Genomic DNA, 12537 nt, shown 5'->3' with positions numbered 1-12537 from the left:
AAACTACTGCTAACACTTCATAAATATATTTTAGCCTTTTTACTGCTCTTTTGAGCACTATTTCTATAAAAAGGGAATGTAAGCTAAATTACCATGAAAGCTTCCAAATTGCTATGCACTCAGATGTTTAATTCGGAGCTACACCTACATCTTTATTGAGGCATGTAGCTAAAAATGACCTGATTTTCCGATGGCAAGACTCTACATGTAAGCAGCATTTTTGTTAGGATACTTGGCATAGTTAACCATTTTTTTTCAGGCCTTCAAGCTCTTCTTCATGACTTAAAAGCCTAAAGACCTGGCTAAATATCAGTTGCTCTTAGTTATTTTAAATTAGCTTAACAATCCAGGGAAAGTCTGTTGATGTACAAGGAGCAGAGCGGGGTGCTGCTGGGAAAAAGGTGAACAGATATGTGCAACTATTAAACACAGAGGAGATGGACGGCAGGAATTTTGCTTGGACAGAACATTATATGAAATCAGTGATACAAGTGTCTTCAGTTAGCCAGTAACCTTTGGTATAAAGAAAAGTTGTGATTTCCAGTTCTCACACTTCTCCATGAGGATCAAGATCAGAAGAAAACAGAAGTGATGTTTTTGTGAGGAGTAACTTCCAAGGAGGTTAGCACTAACTTTGGTCCTTAGGATTCAGAATTTGAAGTTTCTATCCCAGAAGTTCAAAAGTAAACCACACAGCCATTAATTACTGCTACTGTCATTAAGTTGCTTATATTTTGAATATAGATTCAGGGAAACAAAGATTATTTTGCTGTGCCTGTGCAGCTCTCATGCATGTCAGCCCCTCTGGGCTGCTTCCAATCCTTTTAATTTCAGCCCGGCTAACACACATGCAGTTCTGGCTTCAGTTTTTGTAGCATTCCCCTTTGGGATCTGGATGGCATATGCAGCTGTCTAGAAGAGTTTTGCAAAGAGAACACAGGCTGCTGGCAAGGCACGGGTACCACCTTAATCCAGCTTTGTGCCTTTTTGTTTTGCCTCGCCAGATGCTTTCAGTGAAGCAGTAAGTGCAGTTCTCTTTTTAGATATGAACCTTTCTGGATTTGTGGCGTGATTTGACATAATCCAGATACCAAATATGTATTTTTCCAGTGTCATCACCCTGAAACATACCAAGCTTCAGGTTTTTAAGTTATGGTAGGGAAGCTAATTAAAGTCCCTCGTTGCCATCAAGGCTTGGGAATTAGTTTGTAAAGCTGACACAAACCGGCAAGACCTATCATCGTTCGAGATTCACATTATCAGATCATCCCAGTCTTGATTCTCATAGCTGCAACCAAAAGATCCACGCCGATTAATTAGCCATCGTGCTTCGGGTGCCCAACACCAAAACGCTGCTCAGCCGCTAAACCTCTGCTCTCTCTCCGCTATGTGAAGAGAATGAAGAGTCGGGGAGTGGGTTGTAAATCTAGCTTGGTTTTTCTGAATTTGCACATACCGATGGGAGGACAAGAAGAAAGACAGACCGGAGCCTGTATTTCTAGCGTTTCACTTTTCACCAGCGCCACACGCAGCTGCTGCCAGGCCACACGCTCCAACGCTGCCGCTCTGCCGCCCGGCGCACCGCTGCCCCGACCCCGGCCCGCGGCCGCCGACACTCCCACCGCCTCCCGAGAGCCCCCGCCCGCCCCGCCACACGGGAAGCCAGGGCTGCCATGGGAGCCTCTCCAGAACCCGCGGCGGAGTCCAGACGAGTACCTCCGGTGCGGGAGGGCATGCACCGAAGCGGGCCATGACTCACCCGCCAGCGACAAGCGAGGAAACTCCCGCTGCCGCCGGGCTCCACCGCCGGGGCAGAGCGCATGTGCGGAGGTTCCCTGCCTCCCCGCGGCTCCTCGCACCCTTCCTCCCTCCCGCCTCGTCGTCCGTCCTCCCCCTTCCCTCCCTCCCACCCTGCCTCCCTCTCTCTCTGCCTGCCTGCTTGTCAGCCTGCCCGCCTTCCTGCCGCCGTCTCCCTCTCCGTGCCGGCTGGGTGCTGAAGTTGGGCGGATGGCAGCAGACCCGTTCCATTAGGGACGAGCCGCACCAGCCCTTCTAGGGATCGCTCAGCGCCAACTGCACGCATCCGGGCGGGAGTGGGTAAGGCGCTCTGCTTTTATTTAAACCCGAACCGTGTTACACGCTATCAAAATGTCTGCTTTATACCGATGCACGGACTGGTAGTGGTGGTGGTGGGGGACAAATCCCAAAACACCAACCAAATGGGGGGAGGAAGAGGAAGAGGAGGGAGACAGGCAAGCGAGAGGCAGGATGGATGGATGGCGGGCGGTGGAGTGCCACAGAAGATGCGTTCACCAGGAGGAGCGGCTGTGTGTCCGTGTCAGTGTGTGTGTGTGTAACAACGGGCGGCTGCGGCGCCGGAGCTGCAAAGTGGAGGGTGTGCGTGTGTGTATCCCTGCCCGCAGTGCACAAAGGGGCTGGGAGAGGTGCCGCCGGGCTCTGCCCGCGCCCTCCCCTGCTGGTTTGTGGATGGGGTGCCGCGGCTCCGCCAGGCGATGCTGCGGGGTATCCACCACGACCGTCGATGCTGCCCGGCTCGGGAAGGGGGAGGGACCGGGCCGCCCCCGGGGAAGCCGGGGGCATGGGCTTGGCGATGTGACAAGCACCATCTCGTAGATGAGGCAGTGCTCCTCTTGCCTTTCCCCTTGACCTTCCTCTCTGTATAAGGCAGGTCTGCTTTCGCGGCGGAGCAGGTGTTGTAATTATTATTGCTGTTATTCTAATCCGAGGAGCCGGCGGAATGTGAGGGTGAACAAACGAGTCCGTGCTCTAAGACTAAGAGTTGTTTTCCTGTCTCTGCCGCCCTCCGGCCCTCTTTCTTGGCCGCCCCCAGTCCGGGCGGCACCCAGGCTCCTTCGCCCGCCGTACCCTGCGGCAGCGCCATCCCTCTGCTCCGACCTCTTTCCCGCCCCTCCCCGGGAAACGTCTGCGAGCGGGAGAAGCAGGTGGCCGGGCGCGGGCGGCGGGACATGGGCTGCTCCCGGTCTGGCCCCAGCCCCGGTTCCGAGTAGCGCGGGGTAGCGCAGCGACGGCACAGCCGCAAGCAGCGCAGGGCTTCCCCGCGTTCAGGGAAACACCAGCTGCCGCCGCTTCCCGGGGCTGCGGGGATGCTGCAGTGTAGCCCAGCGCCCGAGAGCCGCGGTGTGCTGTTCTTGCGGTTCTTTACCTCTCATGAAACCGCCCGCTGTTAAGAAATCTGAGGCTGCCTAGCTTGTTCAGCTGTCATCCGTTTATTGCACAATTCGTAGCTACTTCTTGCTGATTTGGGAGGAAAGCGTAGCCGCACTGGCAGGCTTAGAACTGGCAGGGATAAAAATTAAGAATTTTGGTATTTGCTTTCTTCAGTTCTGTATCTGGATTTTCACCAGCATGTGTCATGGGTTTGCAGCCAGATGCTTTTGCAAAATGGATGTAATTTCAAATAGCTTGCTAGGTATTGTAAGTAAGTTACATATTGCCTGACAATACTGTTTATTACAGGTAACAGGTGATAAATGGCTTTCTACAAATGTAACATTGTGTGTTCTATAAAAGAAGCTAATTCTTTTTAACATCAGTGGATGCTAGTGTCATCATCCTTACATAGATCATTAGGGAATTTTCCTGTTGCACAAGCCGTTTAGGCAAACAAATTGTTTAACCTTTATAAAGAAACTGTTGTGTGCTATTATCACTCTTATCTATATATATTTATCTGAGTTAATACTCAGAATAAGCAAAGTCCTAATAAAAGATACATGTGCCCCACCCCAATAAATTTATGAGCCAATGCAAAGGCTACAATAGGCACAAGTGCCTTCTTCCTTAAAATAGATGAGTGTTAGATATTTAAATGCCTTTCTCAATCAGGGTTCTAGATCCTTTTAAGTAGCTGAAACAAGAACATAATTTGTTTAAAAGCATCCAATAAAAAAAATTCTTACAGTAAGTTGGACATCTAGTCCAATATCCTGGCTTTGATTGTAGTCATTAGTAGATGCTGTAGGGAAAAAAAGATAAGAAACTGGATTGGTATAGAGTGGCCTTTTCCTGGTATATCCTTTCAAGTTCCAGTAAAACCACAGTACAGGGATTTATTACAAGAGGTTTGCTCCTAGGCCATCATAGTTAACAAGCTCTTGAATTTTCTACTCCTTTGTACCTGTCCCATGACAGCTGTGCTCCACAGCTGTCATATGTGACAAGAAATGCATGCTGTATCTGTACGAGGTGCTAGTGAGTGTTCTCTGGTGTAAGAGTAAGTCCAGTGCTGTCGGACCAGGTCCTTTCATTTTATCTGTCTCTGAGTTTAGAGTTCTGCCTAAAGGTGTAAAGCCCTGTTCAGCCCTCAGTCTTTATGTTGAAATCTACAGATAAGAATAGCCAGTCTTCTTCATCTTATGCAACATGGATCTTTGTGCATGAAGAATTGCCCTGAACCTATGAACTCATTTTAAGAAGACTACTGAAAAGCTGTCTGTTGAAAATTAATTCTCTGCACTATTGATTTGAATCAAAATCTGACTGACAGCTTGGTGAAACATTTCCTATCCTAATCCAGTTTTCTGCCTACCTGAAGAGAAGATGGAATATTTTATTCCCGCACCGTGATTCTTCATTTTAAAGAAGTGATACTAAATACAAAATGCAGGCTGTATGTCAAGGGACATATACCTATGAACTCTGTACATTTGGATTTGCATGATTACCAACTCTTCTTCGAAACATTCATTATAAGGATGTGCATATTGAACAACTTGCATAGTTTCAAAAGTAAAACGTAACCGATTTGGAAGGAAGTGTGACTGAAGTTCTTCTCCCCAAGAATACTCCTAAGTTCGAGTCATGCTTGAGGACCACTAATATTGCTCAGACCAATACTACAGAAGGTTTCCATGATCTCACTGGTAGTCCTGCTTGGCTTTCCTCACAAGAATATCTGCGAAATAAGAGACTAGAGAACTACAGAAGCAGAACCCAGACCCAAAGACCCAGAACTTCTCATAGTTCTAAATCAGCAGCAGACACAACTTGGAGCAACGCAGTGCACAGTGGAATGTGAGCAAGTGGTGAATGGTAGAAAACCATGTGAATTGTTAAAGCCTTAAAAAACACTACTGGGAGCCTCCAAGCACAGTAAATGCTGTCTCCCAAAAGACTGAAAGAGACTGAGTGGCATTGTAATGCAGACAGAATAAAAGGGATGTCAGCCGCTCTCAGACTTAACTCAGTCTCAACTAAATGTGACAATAATTTTCCACGTACAGGTGGTAGAAATGTGAGTATACATATATGTGGCCAACCACATATATAACTAGTATATAAAATTTCCTTTGCAGAAGATACATTAGCTTAAATAAATTCTACAATTCTAGTATCTTGTCAGTAGAACTTTCTTAGTTGTCTAGTTCACATGCATGTCTTCACATATGACACTTAGGGAGATTCTTATGAACATGCTAGAAGTGTACTCAGCAAAGCAGCAGTAACTCTTACAGAGATATTCATCACAGTTCCATTAGCTCTCTGCTGATTGTGTCTCCATTATGCCAAGTAGGGATTTATATTGCACTTGCACCAAGGTCTCAGCTTTAGCTTTTTTAATGAAAAATACATCTTCACCATACCTGTAATGCATATTCTGTGAATACAGAATGAGTTTTCTGAGAACATAAAATTCATGTGCTAATTGGCTTGAGCTAAAAGTTTAGTTAAAAACTAAATCTGCCAAGAAATTTAACGTTTTTGTTGACCCATTCTTTGTCCTAAGTAGTCTTAATAATGAAACCATTCAATAAAAATATCCATATTGTTAGTTAATTAGAAGCTTGTGCATAGGTTATAAAAACAAATTAATAGATTAGGTTGTAATTAAGTTTTTCTATTCATGGTCACAGCTAATGGCTGTAACTACACAGGCTGTAAGGAGGCTTGTGTGAGTAGCTTTGCTGCTGACTCCTGGGGGGCTACTGCACCCTCCAAAGGAGCTCAGCCCTGCAGCTCAGCACATTTGCAGTCGTTGGCTGCAGTGGGTCTGAGATAAGCTGCTGCATGCTTGTTCCACTCCAGTCCACTGGCAGGTTAATTAATTCAGAGATAAATTTTCTGCAAAGATTTTGTGTCTCAATTTGAAGTCGGATGTCTGCTCTCAAAAGGTTTCCCTGGGTACTGCTACTGTCTCTGACATGCACAAAGGATGCAGCCATGCAGTGTGACTCTGGCAAGAATCTAGGGGAATGCTTAAAACACAGATGGACTCAAGATCTGCACTGTTTCTCCTGTCCAGTCCCCATGTAACCCAGGCCTTTGCTAAATGTGGGTTCTCCAGACTTGATTAGGGGCTTGATTCCCTGGCAGGCTTCATTTGCTTTGCACCACTCCAGTGATGCAAAATAGATGTAAACTCAATTTAAGTGATGGGTATGCTTTGGATAATGTGTGCTGTTCTGGTATAGTAATGAATCTGGGCTTAAATTGAAGAAAAAAAGAGAAAAGAATAAAAATAATGCAATCAATTTAAGACCCATTTTATCATATCTTCATACAAGCTCTGTGTGGTAGATTTATCTTTGAATTCCTTGTTTATAAAATATGGAATAAATGCTTCTTACCTTCTATGCAATCAGAATTTTAATGTATTATTCACTCGTTAAGCAAATGGCACAAAGTTCCTAGAAATCAGTGCACCTCTAGACAGTCTGTAAGGAGAAGGAATAGAAATAAATGTTTAATGACATCTTAAATCCTAATTACGCATTTCTTAAAGACACTCATGCATCTTAAACACTACATCTGTGCTACACATGAGTGCTACACATGGAATCTTTCTTTCTCCATGCAAAAATACTACATATCTAACCTTGTTTCTTCAGTGAAAAACAGAGTAAATTAGAGTGGTGAGCTGTGCAGCTTCTGCTACCAAAGCAGCTTCATTTAAAGCAACCTGGCTGCTCTCTCCAGTGATCTAGCTTTGTGCTTGCTAAAATATGAGGAAGATCACAAGCTGGGCCACTGTGTATAGCCTTAACTCTCTATGTGCAGACTAGCAGAGAGTATACCAGAGTAATGCTGTACTTAAAGGGAGACTGCCGCTGTCGCACAGCTCCCTGCTGTGAAAGACAATTGATTATGTCACCATGCTCTGTAATTTTAGTCAAGTACAAGTTTAAGCAAGATGTGGCCATACTCTATTTTAGGAGACTGAATATGCTTTGGTTTGTTTCACTTTCTTATGTTTTGCTGTGTTATGTTTTGTTGTGCTGTGGTATTCTATAACAAGGTCTTAACTTATCAGAGTCATGTCAGTTACAGTAAAATTATCCTATGTGATAAGACAAGTAAACGGCAGGAATCATTCACTATGGCTGTCACAGTGCCTTTAGTACAGTGTTTTTATGCTTATGTAGTTCAAACAGCTTTCAAATGTGAGAGTTCAGAACCCTGGGCACTCCAGGAGGACTGTGTCCTAGGCACATGACAGCCATGGCAGAGAGCTTCAGAAGTCCTTGCATTTCTCACAGTACCACTGGCAGTCTAGTATTATGATGCACATAGTGGTTTCCTAAAAGCCTAAATTAGAAGGCAGTAACACTATGGTTACTGTGTATTATTTATATAATGAGAGCAGCTTTCTGAAGTAAGAAATTTCTTAGGCAGTTCACCTTATTATGAGAGCACTGCAGACAGCAACACTCTCTGGTATTTATGTTGCACAAGACCTTTGGGTGGTATAGATGCTGTTTTCTCTATGATTTCCATCACAGGAAAGTCAAGAACACTGTAATTGACATCATGTACAAGGACTTCACAAGTAGCCCTGTATCAATGAATGCAGGTGGGAAATGGGGTCCTAAAGACTCAATGTCTAAGTCTTACTACCTTAAGAAATTGAAAAGTCCTAAACTAAAACTTTGATACTTCATAGCTTTCAAGATGAGTTTGGGAGTAGAGAAGTGAGATGCCTAAGTTATTTTTTATCAGATAGAATAGTTTAAAATATATATCCACAAATTAGTTTGAAGCTTAAATCTAAACTTTGTTGGAATACAGTTGTCATATAATGGTCTGATAATTTAACTGGTAAAGTTAATGGGTATACTTGATAATTTGGTAAGCAGAGTTGAATTTGTATTAAACTGTTAGATGTGTTCACAGATTTTTATAAACATCTACTGACCCTCACAATGTAAGAAATCGAAAGACTGATAGCAGCAAAGTCTCAGCTGTGTAATATGCACCATGCCAACCAGAATAGACAGTGATATTTTCAGTTGCTATGTCTGATTATTTGATACATGAAATCAAGGCATAGAGCCACCACAAGAACATCAGTGAAGCACACATGTAGCAAAGATCTTGAAAAGAACAGAAGGAATATCGTTCCCCAGTGAATGCAGCAATTTCATAAATTATGGAGTTAAGAAAGTGGCAGCTTTGAGCTGGTATCACAGGTAAGACTGGGCATTGATCAGCAATTCAGTATGCAATGATTCACTTTACAAAAATCTGACTGTGTATTGGATTTGTCCTGAGGTTTTTCTGCAGAAGAAGCATCCCGTATCAGGTATCTGTCTCTGAGCCTACATCTGGACTTCAGCTGCAATGTAGGGCAGAGAAATCCATCAAAGGCTGGACACTCAAAAACCTAGTTAATGCAACACTGAGCTGTGTGCAAGAAAATGACCTTATTTTACCTCTCCTATTTGTATGGTTTTGTATGATTTTTTTTCTGATTTTAAGCTAAGCAGTTCCCCAGGACATTTACCATGAAATACATTATACTCCTTCAACCATTGTTTTAACTCTTAAACTTGCTTCAGTTCGTCAGTAACCCCCTTCTAAAGACATCATCACTTGTTTCAACAGCATCAGTGAAAAATGCAGAAGTAACATGGCTTTCACATTGCCAAGATTTCAGCTTACATTCAATCCATATTTGCTGTGACTTACTTAACAATGGGTCCAGATGACCTTAGGTCAATGATCTGTCCTTGTTAGCTTATATTGTTCCTTTGAGGTTCACCTACTACAAGCAATAGCGTTAGGGACTTTTGTGCCACCTCCTGTTTCGTTCACAACAGAGGGAAAGGTTCTAAAATTGTATAAAAGAGCATATTCCTGAAGGATCCAGTTAGAAACAGATCTACTTAATCATTATTCCTCATTTTTAGTTTCAGAGCATGATTTGTCGGATTTTAATACATTTAATGTGTATCTTGTTGGTTTTTATCATGTTTATTCTACAGTCACAGTGTTGTGCGTACTAACAGCAATCAATGTATTTCTATTGACAATGTAGCAATTTTGGTCATCAAATCAGTAAGGTTGTAAAAAATATTAATGTATTAATCTCATACCAATGCCAGTTACACATAGTTTTAAAATGTGTGTTTAGCATCACTGATCTGGAATGGCTTCCACTACATTAAGTTTTATGCAAGTCCTCTGTGTGTTTTTTGCCTCTTCAGCAAGAAAGTGTAAAGTTTAGGAAAGAGAGGTGGCTCATATCGTTATGTGCATGATATTGCAGGAAAATTGCATGCCTTGTCTGACTTCACTTCCACTGAGTGTTTTTCTGGATCAGGCATATAATGCTGTGACAAACACTGTGACTGGTTTCATAGGTGAGCAAAAGGAAGGGACAGTTCAGGAACTTCTAAGAAACTAAGAGAATCCAGAAAGTTCAAAACAGGAAAAAGAGAGTGGGCTACCTTCATGTTACTGTTATTTTGAGAATCTAGACTGTGCAATAAGAACTGAGGAGAAACACAGAAGACTATGAAAAGGCTGTTACTGACTTCCCTGATTTCTGGGAGTTAGACCTAGTAAGTGCTTTGAGATAATTGTCCTGTCATGCAATCTTTTCTAAAAGCCTGCTGTTCCAGCATCCATATCACCTCTGCATACTGGGACAACAGTGGTGCTGTTTCATGAAAAGGAAATACAGGTACATCTTAATTAAGTGATGACAGGATCACACAGTAAAATTGGGGCAGATGCAGAAATTAACTATAAGAGACAGAATGCAAAATTCATGATTTCAAGGCTCACAATTTAACAAAAAAAAACCTTCAAAACCAAATATATTTGAGGAATGCAACCTCACATTTAAAAACTCAGAAATAGAAAGTGGAAGCATATAGCAGGTAACATGATGCATTTTGCATATACTGTCTGACATTCGTCTTATCAGTTCTTTAAAACAGCATGGGATTTCTGTGATCCATTACACCATTACTTGTAGATCTGCCATCCTCATAAAAGGAGGTAAGTCCAATACAGTAAAGTCAGTCAAATAACAGCTGTCCTGTCATTACCAGCTTAAATGAAAAAACAAACCACATTTGTTTTGGCTTGATCTTTTTTATAATAAAAGATTCTGTAAGGTCATAATCTCAATTGATTGTGACATTATTGACAAAAACTCTTGTAATATCACTAGTAATATTCTCAGTGACACTAAAACCAGCATAACCAAGAATAAAATCACCCCAGCTCCAGAACATGTTTGAAAGCTTAACTTTAGCCTTCTTAAAAACTACATGAAGCAAGAAATAACCAATTTGATCTTTGATCCAATTGTACACAAAAAAACAGAAAACAGGCCACACAGCAATCCCCACCAAGTACAATAGCTGCTTGATTAGCTTCATCTTAATTCCCAGAGCTAATTTCCAATCACTCAAATATCTAGCCCCACGTTGGGAAAGCCAATTAAAAATGTGATGGTTTGGGCTCTTACCTGCCCCCCCACACTTTGTATTTGCCCCAGCTAACTCAGACGGACCCTGGGAATATAGATGAAGCAATTTATTTACAGCTAGCAGAATTTACAAGCAGCTATTTACAATATATACAGTTATATACAATTATATACAGAAATATACAAAGGATAAACAATACAAAAGCACAACTCCCCTCCCAGAAACCTGAGTCCCCAGGAGGGGCTCTCAAACCACCCCAACACCTCCCCCGGCCCTCTCAACCTTACCCCAGTTCTCAGGAAGAAGAGAGGTGCAGCCAAGAGGTTAGGGAGCAGGGTTAGAAAGCAGTGATGTTAGAAAGATGTGTCTCGGTCTAAGGCAAAAGCAAGAGTGAGAAACAAAATGGAGAAAGTTTACTTCTTCTTCCCAGAGCTCTCAGCGAGACTGTGAGAGAAGTTGACATCAATTGTTTTCATTTCACTGCCCGTTATCTAGTTCTTTTACCAAAACATTCCAGCTTGCTTCTAACTAGCACATAATGCATGCAAGAAAATGTTTTTACAGGTAATAATAGCCAACTCGTGCCTAGTTCTAGTAATGAATGTAACATACCTTTTATAACACCAGATTGCTCTGAATGTTAGCAGCACTGATTGGAGAGGCTGCAAGCTGTCTGTATCAGCATATCATTTATATATTTAGGCTAAGATACTTTGAAATGTCTTTTGCTGAAGACAGTGAGAGAACACTTCTGTGTGCTGTGGCATAAGCATCAACTCCCTCAGTAAACTTGCCCTGAAGTATGCTGATGGCCCAAGTAAGTGTGATGTAGTTCATTTATTAATGAAAAGAAGTTACTGCATATCTATTTTATAGATGGGAGGAAATGTCTCTTTGAATTCAAGTAAATACAGTCTCAAATAACTTTAATGTAAGAAAGCTAAACCTGTCCAAAAGTGTAATTTATTGCAGACCTATCCGTAAGATGGAATTCAATTAGTCTAAGGTTCACAGGGGTTTTAAGACTCCAAATAATTGATTTTCTATTCATATGTAAAGCATTTTTTGATTAACTTGAATGGGCTTGAATAGCAGAAACTATTCTTACACAAGATGCTGGCTATCAGTCATACTTCAGACATGTCATTGCGTGGCTCCATTTAGGCTCTGTTAAGTAGAAACTGCTCTGCTGGGCAGTGAGATCATGCAGGACATCAGAACTGAATGCCAGAGGCACCTTGACTTTTCACCCTATGCTGTGAGGTAATAGATGGAATCAACTAAACCAGTATTTTATGGTTTAAAACCATTTTAGGTTTTGACAGTGTTAAACTGCAAGCTACAGAGGTGAGAGAGTGTTTCAAATTGTGCTACAAGTCCTATCCTCTAAGGTACAGAGTGTATCCAGCAAAGTGCCAAGCAAATCAACTGCAATCGAACCAGGCTGGCAGTGTATACTTAGCAGCATTCTGGATCAGACTGCTTTTCATTAGTACGGCCAAGTCCAGCAGGTGGCTTAGGAGTAGTGTTAGGAACATTGGAAAATAAGAACATAGGCTGGAGGGAACACCCTGAATAATTGCATCCCAATCTCCACTTTTTCCAGCAACTAGTTCTCTCCTTCCTTTGCTGAATCAAGTTAATATTAAAAGCAGGAAGGTTTGTGGGGTTTGTTTTCACATTTACTCTTACTCAAAGGTTGTTCCAGAGTTCCCATTTAAAACCATTTTTCTCATTTCTAGACACATTTGTTCAAAGGCAGCTTATTCCTCCCTTCCATTTATCTACCTGGCACATTCATCTTCCTCCTCAGTGTTGCTTTGTCCAGTAATACTCT

At 42.3% G+C, this 12537-nt stretch overlaps 1 protein-coding gene across 2 annotated transcripts in view; it reads left to right on the top strand.

The window, feature by feature from the left end:
* Positions 1-1301: 1301 nt before the first annotated feature.
* The window catches only part of RGS17 (regulator of G protein signaling 17), a 96930-nt gene continuing 85694 nt past the window's right edge, over positions 1302-12537 (top strand). Inside the window, exon 1 of one of the 2 annotated variants that reach the window (XR_010308023.1) lies at positions 1302-2097. The gene's annotated coding sequence lies outside the window, so the exon portion shown is untranslated. The remainder of the gene's footprint in view (positions 2098-12537) is intronic. The other variant, XM_064169478.1, reaches the window with a different exon arrangement.

Source organism: Pogoniulus pusillus, chromosome 31 (genome assembly GCF_015220805.1).
Source record: "Pogoniulus pusillus isolate bPogPus1 chromosome 31, bPogPus1.pri, whole genome shotgun sequence".
NCBI lineage: Eukaryota > Metazoa > Chordata > Aves > Piciformes > Lybiidae > Pogoniulus > Pogoniulus pusillus.
This window is presented reverse-complemented; position numbering and strand designations above follow the sequence as displayed.